This window comes from Geotrypetes seraphini, chromosome 10 (assembly GCF_902459505.1).
Source record: "Geotrypetes seraphini chromosome 10, aGeoSer1.1, whole genome shotgun sequence".
Classification (NCBI taxonomy): domain Eukaryota; kingdom Metazoa; phylum Chordata; class Amphibia; order Gymnophiona; family Dermophiidae; genus Geotrypetes; species Geotrypetes seraphini.
The window spans coordinates 146335655-146350006 of NC_047093.1; the positions used below are offsets into that span (position 1 = coordinate 146335655).

The 14352-nt window shown below is 46.7% G+C and overlaps 1 protein-coding gene across 4 annotated transcripts in view; it reads right to left on the bottom strand.

Annotated features, from left to right (window-relative positions):
- Window positions 1-14352, bottom strand: part of LOC117367847 (protein kinase C and casein kinase substrate in neurons protein 1-like) — a 46398-nt gene that overhangs the window by 29683 nt on the left and 2363 nt on the right. Inside the window, exon 1 of one of the 4 annotated variants that reach the window (XM_033960871.1) lies at window positions 6769-6963. The exons of the other annotated variants lie outside the window; for them this stretch is intronic. The gene's annotated coding sequence lies outside the window, so the exon portion shown is untranslated. Of the gene's footprint in view, window positions 1-6768; window positions 6964-14352 lie in introns of those variants that run through there. 4 annotated transcript variants of the gene reach the window in all.

Sequence of the window (14352 nt, forward strand, 5' to 3'; positions counted from 1 at the left end):
CACCCCTACGCTGCATCGAACCCTGTACAGTAGGATTCGCCAGCTTACAGAAAGTGCAATCCTCTCCCAAAGGCATTTATAACCCCTCTCTAAAACATTGAAACAACCAAAGTGCAGATCCACACACTTACTCAACGTGCCACTCTTTCACCCCCCACCTGCACTCAACCCTCAAGCATTTCACCAACTCCCAAACCCCATTCAGACCAGCAAAAAACTCCCCTTGCCCCTCAAAGCCAAACAAGCAAGTAACAATACAACCCAACATCACATCATGTAATAAAGAACTGGGTGTTAAAGAAAGTCACACATCTTTGGGGGTGCCAGTATCCACCAGAGTCCCCAGCACAGCCAAGCCTACTCATAGAGGCTCCCCCGCAACCAAAAGGTCAAATCCGGCTCCATAAAAGTAGTACAGTATCCGAACCCCAATCAGGTGTGGGGTTTTGCTGATTTCTTGCCAGAGCGCAATGCTGTAGTCCAGGTTGCACTCTGCGCTGATGTGGATGCCACAGCTGGAGGCCGTTCTACCTCCCGTTCGGTCCCACAGCCCAGGGCTCGCATCTCCGCCCAGGCCTCCGACACTGTGCTCACCCTCCGAGATGTCCCATTAACGGTCAACCACATCCCAAAGGGAAAGAGCCAACTGTATTTATGGCCCCCAGAGCGTAAGGCGTAGGTGACATCTTTAAACGCTCTGCGTTTCTGCAAGGTAGACCACGCCAGATCCTGGAATACTCCCACCGCCAAATCCTTCCACCGGAATGTAGCTTGTCGTCGACCAGCCAATAAGATCCGCTCCTTCACCGTAAACTCCCCAAAGCAAGCAATGATATCACGGGTGCTCTGGGCACGTGCAGCTCCCAGACTGCGGTGTGCACGCACCAGCACTATAGTATCAGGCAGGTCCGCTCCATCAGCTCTCAACAAATGCTCACAAAAGTCCCGTACCACTGCCTTGCAGTCCCTGTACTCCTCTGTTTCAGGGATGCCTTTAAAGCGCAGGTTGCAGCGCCTAGACCGATTCTCAAGGTCCTCAACTTGGGTTTGGAGGTCCCGGAGTTCAGACGACAAGCGGGCCGAGGTCTCAGAATTAGAGGTCACCACCGTGTTGAGGGTAGCCACGTGGTCCTCCGATGCTGATACTCGGGCTCCCAGCTCACCCACCTCTGACCGCAGCTCCGCAATCGCCGCCCGCACGTCCCCTCGCACCCCAACAATTTCCGCCTTCAGCTCTTTAAACCAGTCCGTGATGGACTTCTGGGGCGCATCACCAACCTCCCCCCGCTGATCGGGGATCCCCTCGTCCTCCGACTCCGATTGAGTCGCCGGTCCGGCCGCCATTTTTTTTTTCTCCCCCACGCTGCCTGCTGCCTCCGATCCCGATTTCTCCGGCGGATCGCCAAAGAATTTAAATTTATCTAGGCGCTTTCGGGTCGCCATGAAAGAGGGGGTCCGGGCCGTCGTGGTTTGTGGCTAAAAAAAACGCACTGTGGAAGCGCCAAGCACAAAAGTCGCAAAAGCCCGACGGAGCTTCTGCTTCACACTGCCATTCGGCAAGATGACGTCACTCCCAGCCGCAACATATCACTTCTATGTGGCACCATGGTTATGTTAATTGTCCGGAATTGTTATTTTCAATGGACTCCATTCCTTGGATATCCCCGAAAGGTTTTCAAGGTTTTATGACCCGGACATTCCTCTTGGGAAAGAAAACAATATTACATTGTTGGATTACATCAGATCCGCCGACAGTGTCACTCTGGAGAATCTTGATGCTTCGTCAAGCATCAATGGAACGACTATCCTTGGCTTCCTTGGATACCCCTACAGGACGAACATTTAGTTCTATTTGGGAACCATTCTGGCTTACACTGACTCATAAAGCTCGAAGTAACCTATTGAACCCGTAATAATTGGATAGATAGAGGATGGAATCTTGTTCACTTAGGAGGTTGGGGGGGTGGGGGGAAGAAGGCAGGGAGGGGGAGGAGGGGGGATGTTACTTGTTTGAAAATGATGTATACTGTTAACTTTGTTTGGTATATACCCAATAAACATATTTCAACATAAGTGCAGCTCATGAGAGGAGCCGCAGCGGCGGCTTTGCAAACGGCTCCCTTAGTTCTTTGCTGGATTTTTTTTTAAAGTTTAAAACTGCCACCGTGGCTCCTCTCACGATCCCGGCCTGTGTCAGAGAAGGCTTCCGACGCAGGCGGGATCATGAGAGGAGCCGCGTCGGCATCTTGAAACTTCAAAAAAAAAAATCCAGCAAAGAACTAAGGGAGCCGTTTTATCTGCATAAACAGGTGAGGGGGAGGGAAATGCTGATGCACAGGGAGCAGGCAGGCATGCAGGGGGAGAGGGAAAGGGGCTACTTTGGGGTGAGGGGTTTGCTGGGCCAGACAGCAATCATAGGGGGGAAACAGAAGGGGGCCACGGAGCAGGCAGGCATGGCACAAAAGGGGGCAGGGGCATTGGGAAACGGGGCTACTTTGGGGGGAAAGGTGTGCTGGGGGCACACACCAATCATGGCGGGGAAAAGAAGGGGGCCACAGAGAGATAGGCAGGCAGGGCGCAAGGCAGAGACACAGCCAGAAAGAATGACAGACAGACAGATAGCATCCAAGCACAGAGAGAGAAAGGAAAAAAAAAAACAGTCGTCTACTCTAGCACCCGTTGGACAGGGGGAGAAGGAAAGAGGTGCTGCTGGACAGGGAAGAGGTAAAACAAAGGGAGAAGGGCTGCTGCTGCATAAGGAGAGCAGTGAAGGGGTGGTGGTGAACACAGGGGAGGTTAAAGGAAGGGAGAATAGACAGGGGGAGCAGGCAAGGGGTGGTGATGGACAGCCAAGGAAAAAGAAAGGCAGAAAGAAAAAAAGCAGTTAAGGAGAGAGAGAAATAAATAAAGACAGACACACACACATATGTTCTAGCACCCGTTAATGTAACGGGCTTAAAGACTAGTTTTAAAATAATATATGAATGGGACCGAGTGACACCTGGGGGGGGCAAGGAGTGTCAATGGCAAAACCACTCCACTGATAGTCTGCCTAGAAGCCCCTATGCAAGTCTTGACCCCCTCCCCTCCTGTAAAGTCGTTCATAGGGGTTACCATTACTGTTTCCCTGACCTGAAGAAGGCGGCACTGGCTGGTCAAAAATGTATTAAGTAAGTCCGATAAAAAAAGTTTCCCATTCCTTTCTTTTGATTTATTTCTTTTTTAAAAGTGGATGAACACATCTACCACCCTGCTTGATGCACTCACAGGCAGACTTGGGAAAGCCAGATACATGTGATTTGAAGATGGTCCTGGGGTCTTGCCCAGTAGGCCATGGCTTCTAATACAAAGTGCAATGCTGAGCTCTAATATGGCCAAGATCATGGGGTGTGTAACTGATGCTTTTGTGCACAGTCTGGCATGGATCCAGGCACGCTGCCTCGTGCCTCCCCCCTCACTGAAAGCACCGCAGCTCCATGTCTCAATAAATCTGTTCATCTAGAAAGTTTCAGCAGTCTCTGTGACTGCTTTTTGCTCTTAACTACTGACCAACATGCCTCTGCTTTTAAAGTAGTAACAAATTGTAGAAAGCCTGGATGGGTGCAGAGATCCTTGTCGGGGCAGTAGTGAGATGCAATTTAGGGGACCCTAGAGATATTTGTTGCTCTTAAACCTGAGTTGATGGACCTGCTGCTGTCTCATTACACTTAACAGCAGAGAAGGTGCTGAACGAGAGCCAGAGACCACATTATTGGGTCTGCTGTCTCCCAGGCTCCAGCCTCAACAGCCTCTCTCTCTCCCTGCAGTCACTGCCCTAGCCATCTCTCCCTGCCCTGGAAGCAGGTACTGAGTTTGTGACTCTACCTCAGAATCTTGGGGGTTGAGTGACCCTCAGCACTCACTCTCCCGCTATGCTGATACTAGAGACAGGCTCAGTCTGTGATGGAATCTCCAACTGATGGACTTTGAGATTAAGTTTTTGTTCTTCCTTGGCAAGCTCTCTGTTTTCTTGTCATGTCAGGGAGTCTGCTGGCTTCAAGAGAGGAGGGAAGGAATTGCAGCATGAAAGAGACGCTTCTGTTTATTCCCCTTAGTGGAAAATCCAGCTGGCAAGAGGAATTCTTCTCATCCCAGCACAGAGGGGTAATAAGTCACAGAGAGGAGGCGGTGGCAGCTGGACACAAGGAGCAGTCAGGGGAAAGTGCCCAGTTCTGACACCACGCCCTCTCCAGGAGCCCTGGCCTCCCCAAATCCCTGCTTTTGGCACAGAAGGGGGCCTGCCCACTGAGAACTCAGGAACCAGCTCCCCCAGCTTCATGCTGCTCAGAGAAATAAAAGCTGAAGACAGGCAGGAAAAATGAGAACCAGCAGTAACCTGAATTTAGATTTGATGACTTTGTATACACAGAGGGCCTGGTACTATTTTGCACAGTCAAGGTGTTAAGTTAAGCACCAACATCAGTGCATACTAGTAATCTCTAGTGCCAGCGCACTACTTCTCAGGATCCTTTGGAAATTAAAGTCATGGAATAGGAGACTGTGTCTTTTTGTGGATCAGAAATTGGTTAATGACAGTGAACAGAGATCTACTACTGCACCGGGACCTGTGCTGTTAACATATTCCTAAGTGATCTGGAGATGGGAATGAAGAGCCAGGTGATAAGAGCTACAAATGATACAAAATTATTCAAAATTGTCAAACTGGCTGAGGATTGTGAAGAACCGCAGGAGGAATTGTGAGACTAGGAGACCAGACATTTGAACGGCAGGGAAAAATCTTCGAATATATGGGCAATATGCTGGGTTCTGAGTTAGGCGTCACCAGCCAAGAGGAAGATCTTGGAGTCACTGTTGACATTTTCAGCAAAGTGCATGGCAGCTGCTTAAAAGGCAAATAGAAATGTTAGAGATTCTCCAAAAAGGACAGGAGAACAAATCTAAGAACAGCATCATGCCTCTGTTTAAGTCTCTGGTACATCTGTGAATGGCACGAGTAGAAAAAGAAGCTACAGAGGTTAGGGATCCTCAGCTTGGAGAAAGAGAATGAGAGAAGTTCATAAAATTATCGGGCGTGGGGGGTGGATGGATAAATAGGGAGCGGCTGGTTTAGGATACTTCATGAAACTAAGAACAAGACTATTGCAGGAGGATGTAGGATTGGGAATATGTTCCTGGAGAAAAAGTCAATAGAAATGATTAGTCAGGTAGAATTGGGAGACCCATTTCTCATCCCTGGAGATAAACTATGGCCAATAGATCTACTGCTTGGGATTTGTCAGGTACTTGTGACCCAGACTGTTGGTCACTGTTATTGACAGGACACTGGGCTCAATGGGCCTTGGTTTGACTCAATGTGGCTATTATGTCCTTATGTTTTTAACTTCCTTCTTCTATTTAAATACATAATTAACTCTTGCCACCTTAAATTGTTATTAAGGTGTATAGAAGAAAACACAAATAATCTGTTTTCCAAAGACATAAGAACAGCTGTACTAGGTCCATCTAGCCCAGTCCATCTAGGCCAGTCTTCTGTTTCTGTAAGGGCCCTGTGGCCAATCCAGGTCACAACTACCTGACAGAAACCCAAATAGTGGCAACATTCCCTGCTACTGATCCCAGGACAAGCAGTAGCACACTATGAACTGTTCTTCGAGGAACTTGGCCAGACCTTTTTTAAAACCCATTTACATTAATCACTGTTATCACATCCTCTAGCAATGAGTTCCAGAACTTAACTATTCTTTGAGTAAAAAAAATATTTCCTTATATTTGTTTTAAAAGTATTTCCATGGAATATCATTGAGTGTCCCCCTGCTTTTTGTACTTTTTGAAAGAGTGAAAAATCGATTCACTTGTACCGGTTCTACACCACTCAGGATTTTGGAGACCTCAATCATATCCCCTTCAAGCAATTCAAACAAAAAAATAGTCTAATTTGGAGACCATATGCACTTAGGATGGGGGGAAAAAGGCTTACAGCAAAACACGTGAAAGCATTTGGTGCAAATTTCTTGTCAGCACACGCTAACTGCATGCTATTTAATGTTTATCTCCTTTTGACCCCTGCCATATATCCTTTTGCTGATGAGCTGGTTCCCTGGCTGCAGGTGCCACAGAGGATGGACATGGGGGGTAGGGGAGGCTGTCACAACCCTGTTCCCACAGCCCCCCTATTTGTCCCATACCTCATGTAATTAAGGGTGATCAAGGAAAATCTATTCAAGCCAAACCTCCCCTGCCACATCCACTTGCTCCAAGCGCCACCCAGTCCTCCATCCCTCCCATCCCCCCTTTCTCTCTTTTGCTATGATGGAAATACCAGTCAGCTATCATACTGGCTCTCTCCAAACTGTCCTGCTCTGCCCTTTTTTCTTTCTCCATGTTCATCTCTGAACTGCTTTCTGCTCTTTTTTTTTTTTTTTTTGTCAGTCCCAGCTGTGCTGAAGTATCCTGAAACTGGATCTGTCTGCTCCTTTTTGCATTTTGAAGGATTTAATGTCCTGGTCCCGGGGGGTGGAAAAGGAGGGAGGGCTATGGAAAGTGCCACGCAGCAACAGCTGGTCTCCTGCAGCCAGAAGTAATTCTGGGGGGTCCATGGTTCCCTCATTTTAGTAGTCTGTACAGTTGGTCATGCTATAAGGGAACATTTCCCAGCTGTATCTTGTGCGGCAGAACAGAGGCTGGCGGATACCCCTCGGTCTATCTCTGCAAAGCTTCTTAGCCCCTGCCAGTTCTCCGGTCGCTGGGAAAAGAGAGTGAGTAGCTTACCAAAGGAGGCTGTGTATGCAGTCTGACCGTCTCTCTCAGTCCCTGTCTTCTTTGATGACTTGTGGCCAGCTGGCAGAAGTTAAGGTTGACTTGGGGCAGTGGTGGTGGTGCTGGAGGGGGATATGGGAGGAGTAGCTAACGGTACTGACACAATCCCGGCCTCTTGCTTTGCTGCTGACAATTAAAGAGAATCCTTCAGTAACTCCTCCTCTCCCCTATCTCCCCCCCAGCTAGCTGGAGTGGGGTTGGGAAATACATAAGAGGCAGCGCTGAGGTGCATATGCAGCCCTGCCCTTCCCTGCCCAGGGTTAGAGTCTGCAGTTCAGTTATACCATAAATGAATACTAGCTAGACCAGCAGTGCCATCTTTAACCCTAACCGCAAGAGGGGCAGAATGGAGAGTGCAGGCTCATGCCAGAGGAATGTCTGCTCGGATGTTCACTTTGTCCCCCTTTGCTGCAGGATTTGAGGCTGGGTGGTACTGTAGAGCCAAGAGAAAGATGGCATTCGGGAAAGGGAGAGGAGATCTGGACACGGACTTGAGATTTAATTACTTCACAAGAGAAGTTACCGTTCAGGTCCTGGAGGTCCCTACCTGCCCTGGGGGGCTTACATCTGAGTTTTGTACACAATAATAATAATAATAATAACTTTATTTTTGTATACCGCATTACCATGGAAGTTCTATGCGGTTAACAGATGAAAAGACTGTACATTACAGCGAAGTTACACTTTTTTTTTGTTTTTTGGCATAGCTACATTTACATTTTTGGCGACGCTACATTTACGGTGAAGTTATTTTTCAGGTCGGTTACAATTGCAGAGAAGTTACATTTGCTGTAAGTTGCATATATGTAGCGGAGTTCATACAGTAGTGTTACATACGGCCGTGATATATACTGCGGAGTTCGATAAAGCAGAGCAGAGGCATTTAGTAAGGGAGGTAACAAAGAAGAGGTGATTAGTTGGATAGGGTGATCCATTTTGTTAAGCCATTTGGTGGCTGACAGGATTGGAGGAGTCGAGAGTCTGAGGTAAGTCAAGGTCCGAGGAGGAGGCAAGGAAGAGGGGGGGGGGTTTTGATTGACTTCCTGAACATTTGGTAGGGGGGGAATTGGAGATGAGTGCTGTGAGGCATTTGTTCCATTTGCCCGCTTGGAATGCAAGGGATCTGTCGAGAAATTTCTTGTAGAGGCAGCCTTTCAGGGAAGGAAAAGAGAACAGGTAGGTGTTTCGTGTACGAGAGGGGCCAGCAATTTCAAGGTGCTTGGATAGGTAGATTGGAGAAGAGCCTGCTAGGGTTTTGAAGCAGAGGCAGGCGAATTTGAAGATGATCCTTGCCTCCACCGGCAGCCAGTGGAGTTTAGTGTAATAGGGGCTAACGTGGTCATATTTTTTGAGGCCAAAGATGAGGCGGACAGCAGCATTTTGAACTATTCTTAAACGTTTGATGGTGTTTTTATAGGATCCCAGGTATATGATGTGACAATAGTCCAGTATACTTAAGATTAGTGACTGGACCACTAGAAGACGGAAGGAGAGGTGGTCGAAGTGGCGTTTAATGGTGCGAAGTTTCCAGAGGGAGTAGAAACATTTTTTGACCTGGGCACTGGTATGATCTTCGAAGGTCAAGCATCTGTCTAGGAGGACTCCAAGGATTTTTATGGTGGGGTTGATAGGATAATCTAGGCCGTTCAATTTCAGGGAGGTGTTTGTAAGTTTATGGTTAGGACTTGCCAGGAAAATTTTGGTTTTTTCGGTGTTCAGTTTTAATTTGAATTGTGAGGTCCATAGTTCTAGCTTGGTGAGGACGGAGGAGGTGAGTTGTTCCGTCTGTTGTGTGAATGAAGTAAGGGGAATGATAATGGTGATGTCATCTGCGTATATGAATGATTTTAGGTTTAAGTCAGCAAGTGTCCATGCCAGGGGGGCCAAGTAAATGTTAAAAAGGGAGGGGGATAGAGGGGAGCCTTGTGGGACTCCACAGGGGTTGCGCCAGTGATGGGAGAAGGTTCCATTGCTGTGGACCTGGTAAGTTTCAAGTTTAATAGGTTTTTTGATTAATCGCTTAATCATACTTCTAAGCGATGTACAGTTTAAAATTACATTTGTTGGGTGACAATACAATAAATAAAAGTACTTAAAAAAAAAATACAAAATTACAATTAATTTAACATACTCATAACATTAGGTAAGGAGGAATGAAATACAAATCTTTAAAGTAAAGAGAAAACATTAAGGGAAAAATACAGAAGGTTAACAAAATAACAAAATATAATAAGATAAAATTTAATGGGGTTGTAGGATATTAAAATTAGTTTTCAAAGGCATCCTTGAAAAGAAATGTTAGTTAGGAAGCTTGAGAACCAGTTTAGTACTTGGCCGGTAATGCCGATCGAGTCAAGGCAGTTGAGCAGGATATTGTGGTCGACCAGATTGAAGGCGCTGCTTAAGTCGAATTGGAGTACTAGGGCGCTTTTGCCCAGTGAGAACAGGTGGAGGAGGTAGTTGGTCAGAGCAGCTAGGACAGTTTCTGTGCTGTGGTTTGTGCGGAAGCCGGATTGGGAGTCGTGAAGGATGTGGAACTTTTCTAAGTAGTTCATGAGGTCGTGGTTAATAAGGCCTTCCATGAGTTTTTGGAAGAGTGGGATGTTGGCGATGGGTCTGTAGTTGGCGGTGGAGGAGATAGGTTCCTTGTTGTTTTTGAGGCGGGGGGAGACAAGAATGTGGCCAAGTTCAGTCGGGAAGTGACCTGTGGACAGGCATAGTGAGACCCAATTGAAGACGTCATCTTTGAATGAGGGGGGGAGTGGATTTCATGATAGTGGGTGGGCAGTTGTCTAATAGGCAGTTGGAGTTAGCATATTTTGAGTAGAGATTGAGAAAGAGGTTCCAGTCTGGGCTTTCGAAGGAGCTCCAGGTCATGTCTGTAATTGAACCTATTGTGTCTGTTGCAGGAAGGTTGAATATTGGCTCAGGGCTGGGGGCTATAAGAGACGATTTTAAGGTGTGAATTTTGTTGGCAAAATGGTCTGCTAGGGTTGTAGCAGGGGGTGGGAGGTCAGAGCAGGAGCGTTTGTGTGAATCTGTGTCTAGGAGGGAGTTGACTATTCTAAAGAGCGCTTTACTATTTAGAGAAGGGGAATTGATTAGTTGGGAGTAATGTTTACTGCGTTTTTCGTTGATCAATCTTTTGTATTCGTTGACTTTCAGTCGCCAGTTGAGTCTATCGTTGTCAGTCCCTGATTTACGCCATGTTCTTTCAAGTTTCCGTACTTCGCGTTTTATGGCTAAGAGATCCGCGTCAAACCAGCTGTTTGAGGGCCAAGGGGTTTTCTTGCGAAGTCTTAGGGGTACGATGGTATTTAGGACTTGATTGCTGAAGTTTTTCCAGTCTAGGTAGAAGTTGGGGTCTGGGTCGGAGTTAGAAATGAGGGTGTAATGTGACCAGAAATCTGCTGGATTAATTTTTTTCTCTTGTCCAGATCATTGTCTTTGTATGGTTGGGCATGGGTTTCCTGTCTGGTAGTTTTTTGAGCCAGGCTAGTTCGAACTGACACAGGAGGTGGTCTGACCAAGGGGTGTTAGACCAATTTTGTTCAGTGAGGCTTATGTTAGGAGTAGTGGGGGTGTTGGAAAGGAAAGTGATCAGGTCAAGTTGGTGACCTTTATTGTGTGTTGTGGTTTGGGGGGGCTTGGTAAAGCCAATCGATGTAGGAAGGAGAATAGGTCTGCAACATTGGGGTTCTCTTCTTGCTCAAGGTGTAGATTGAGGCATTAAGAACATAAGAACATAAGCAGTGCCTCCGCCGGGTCAGACCACAGGTCCATCCTGCCCAGCAGTCCGCTCCCGCGGCGGCCCAAACAGGTCACGACCTGTCAGAATCATCAGAAGGGGCTCCCTTGCCACCTTGGCTTCCCATTTAAGTCCTGCCTTCCTATCGAAGCCCTAGCCCTCCGGTCTTTCACATGCACGACCTGGTTAGTTTTTACTCATTACCTGGTTAACTTTCTATACTTGTGTTACATCCCAGCTCCTCCTTCAGTATCCCATGATCCCTTTATCCCTCAGGAATCCGTCCAATCCCTGTTTGAATCCCTGGACCGTACTCTGCCTGATCACTTCCTCCGGTAATGCATTCCAAGTGTCCACGACCCTCTGGGTGAAAAAAAACTTCCTTGCGTTTGTTTTGAACCTATCTCCCTTCAGTTTCTCAGAATGCCCCCTCGTATTAGCTGTCCCCTTCAGTCTGAAGAATCTGTCCCTATCCACCCTCTCTATGCCCCTCATGATCTTGAAAGTTTCTATCATATCTCCCCTGAGCCTCCTTTTCTCCAGAGAGAAGAGCCCCAGCCTATCCAGCCTCTCGGCGTATGGGCAGTGTTCCAGCCCTCTTACCATTCTCGTTGCTCTCCTTTGGACTCTTTCAAGTACCGCCATGTCCTTCTTGAGGTGCGGCGACCAATACTGAACGCAGTATTCCAGATGTGGGCGCACCATCGCTCGATACAGTGGCATGATGACTTCCTGTGTTCTGGTTGTTATGCCCTTCTTTATGATGCCCAGCATCCTGTTGGCTTTTTTCGAGGCTGCCGCACACTGTGCAGATGGCTTCAGTGATGCATCCACCAGCACACCCAAGTCTCTCTCGAGTCTGCTGTCTCCCAACAATACCCCCCCCCCCAATTTATAGCTGAACAGCGGGTTCTTTTTCCCTATATGCATGACCTTGCATTAGCGGCTCTAGTGATTTGCCCAAGGTCAAAAGAAGTGTCAGTGGAAGAGTCAGGATTTGAATACATTTCCCAACTCACCCAACTGTTACTGCACTGCAGGGAAAGATAAAAATCGAGTTGAGTTCCATCCCCTTCATCATCTTGGTCGCTCTTCTTTGAACCTTTTCTAGTTTCCCTATATCCTTTTTGAGATATGGTGACCAGAACCATGTGGAATACTCAAGGTCGCACCATGGAGCAATACAGAGGCATCATAACATTCTTAGTCCTGTTTACCATCCCATTTCTAATCATTCCTAGCCTCTTCTTTGCTTTTTTGGCTGCCACCACACACTGGGCAGAAGGTTTCAGTGTATTGTCTATAATGACACCCAGATCTTTTTCTTTGACGCTGACCCCCTAAGGTGGACCCTAGCATAAGGATTTGGATTATTCTTCCCAATGTGCATCACTTTGCCTTTGTCCACATTACATTTCATCTGCCATTTGGATGCTCAGTCTTCCAATTTCCTAAGGTCTTCCTGTAAGTTTTCTAGGTCATTTGTTTTGACAACCTTAAATAATTTAGTGTCATCTGTCAGAGGAGCAGAGTTGGGGAAGGTGGTTTCCAGTGATCACCCAATGTAGACTGTTGGCAGAGCAGTGTTGGGTAAGGTGGTTTCTAGTGAACACCCAGTTTAGGGCTGCTGGAACAGCAGTGTTGGGGAAGTGTTGTTTTCCAGTGAGTGCCCAATGTAGGCTGTTGGCGGAGCAGTGATGTGGAAGGTGGTTTCCAGTGAGTGCCCAGTGTAGAATGAAAGGAGGAGCAGTGTTGGGAGAGGTAGTTTCCAGTGAACACCCAGTGTAAGGCTGCTGGAAAGCAGTGTTGAGGGAGGTGGTTTTCAGTGAGTGCCTAGTGTAGGATGAAAGTAGGAGCAGTTTTGGGGAGGGTGGTTTCCAGTGATCACTCAGTGTAGGCTGGCAGAGCAGTGGTGTGGATAATGGTTTCCAGTGAGTGCCCAGTGTAGAATGAAAGGAGGAGCAGTGTTGGGGGAGGTGGTTTCCAGTGAGCGCCCAGCATAAGGCAATAAGAGGAGCACTGTTGGGTGAAGATTGGAGGGTGGCCAATGTTACGCCAATTTTTAAAAAGGGCTCTAGGAAAGATCTGGGAAATTACAGACCAGTAAGCCTCACTTCAGTGCCGGGAAAAATGGTAGAAACAATTATAAAAAATAAAATTGTGGAACACGTAAACAAACATGATTTAATGAGACGGAGCCAGCATGGGTTCAGCCGAGGGAGATCTTGCCTCACCAATTTGTTTGACTTCTTTGAAGGTGTGACTAAACATGTGGATAAAGGTGAGACAGTTGATATATCTAGATTTTCAGAAAGCTTTTGATAAAGTTCCTCACGATTAGGAATTGGTTATCGGATAGAAAAACTGAGGGTAGAGTTAAATGGTAATTTTTCTCAATGGAGTAAACAATGGAGTGCCGCAGGGTCTGTACTGGGACCGGTGCTATTTAACGGATGGACAAAGGGGACCCCATAGACATTGTATACTTAGATTTCCAGAAAGCCTTTGACAAGGTACCCCATGAACGCCTACTTCGGAAACTGAAGAACCATGGGGTGGAAGGAGACGTACACAGATGTATCAAGAATTGGTTGGCAGGTAGGAAGCAGAGGGTAGGAGTGAAGGGCTACTACTCGGACTGGAGGAGAGTCACGAGTGGAGTTCTGCAGGGATCGGTGCTCGGACCGCTGCTGTTCAATGTATTTATAAATGATCTAGAAACAGGGACGAAGTGCGAAGTAATAAAATTCGCAGACGACACCAAACTATTTAGTGGGGCTAGGACTAAAGAGGACTGCGAAGATTTACAAAGGGACCTGAACAAACTAGGGGAGTGGGCGACGAGATGGCAGATGAAATTCAATGTAGAGAAATGTAAAGTCTTGCATAAGGGAAACAGAAACCTGAAGTACAGCTATACAATGGGAGGGCTGTTATTATGTGAGAGTACCCAAGAAAGGGACTTGGGGGTAATAGTGGACAAGACGATGAAGCCGTCGGCACAGTGCACAGCGGCCGCTAAGAAGGCAAATAGAATGCTAGGTATAATCAAGAAGGGTATTACAACCAGAACGAAAGAAGTTATCCTGCCATTGTATCGGGCAATGGTGTGCCCGCATCTGGAGTACTGCATCCAATATTGGTCGCCGTACCTAAAGAAGGATATGGCGATACTCGAGAGGGTCCAGAAGAGAGCGACACGTTTGATAAAAATTGACACTACCATTTCCAATCTACTGATCAAATCAATAGACATAAAAGAATTCCGAAAAGAAATCAAAACTCATCTCTTCAAAAAATACTTTCCATCATCTTAACCTCAACATAGCACTAGAAAATACACACACGAACACCCCACCATAACTATACCTAAACATTGTACAACTCACTTCATCAACCTACTATTTATCTACTATGTGCTCTAAATTTCTCCTGGAAACTTCCAGACTAACAATTGTAACTTGATACATTCCTGATTCTATGTACTGTAATATTCCTGAAATTGTCCAGTCTCCTAATTTGTAATCCGCTTAGAACCGCAAGGCACAAGCGGAATAGAAATCTGTAATGTAATGTAATGTAATGATAAAAGGTATGGAAAACCTTTCATGTGCTGAAAGATTAGAGAAACTGGAGCTCTTTTCCCTGGAAAAGCAGAGGCTTAGAGGGGATATGATATAAACTTATAAGAGCATGAAGGGCATTGAGAAAGTGGAGAGGGACAGATTCTTCAAACTTTCAAGAACTACAAAAACGAGAGGGCATTTGGAAAAATTAAGAGGGGACAG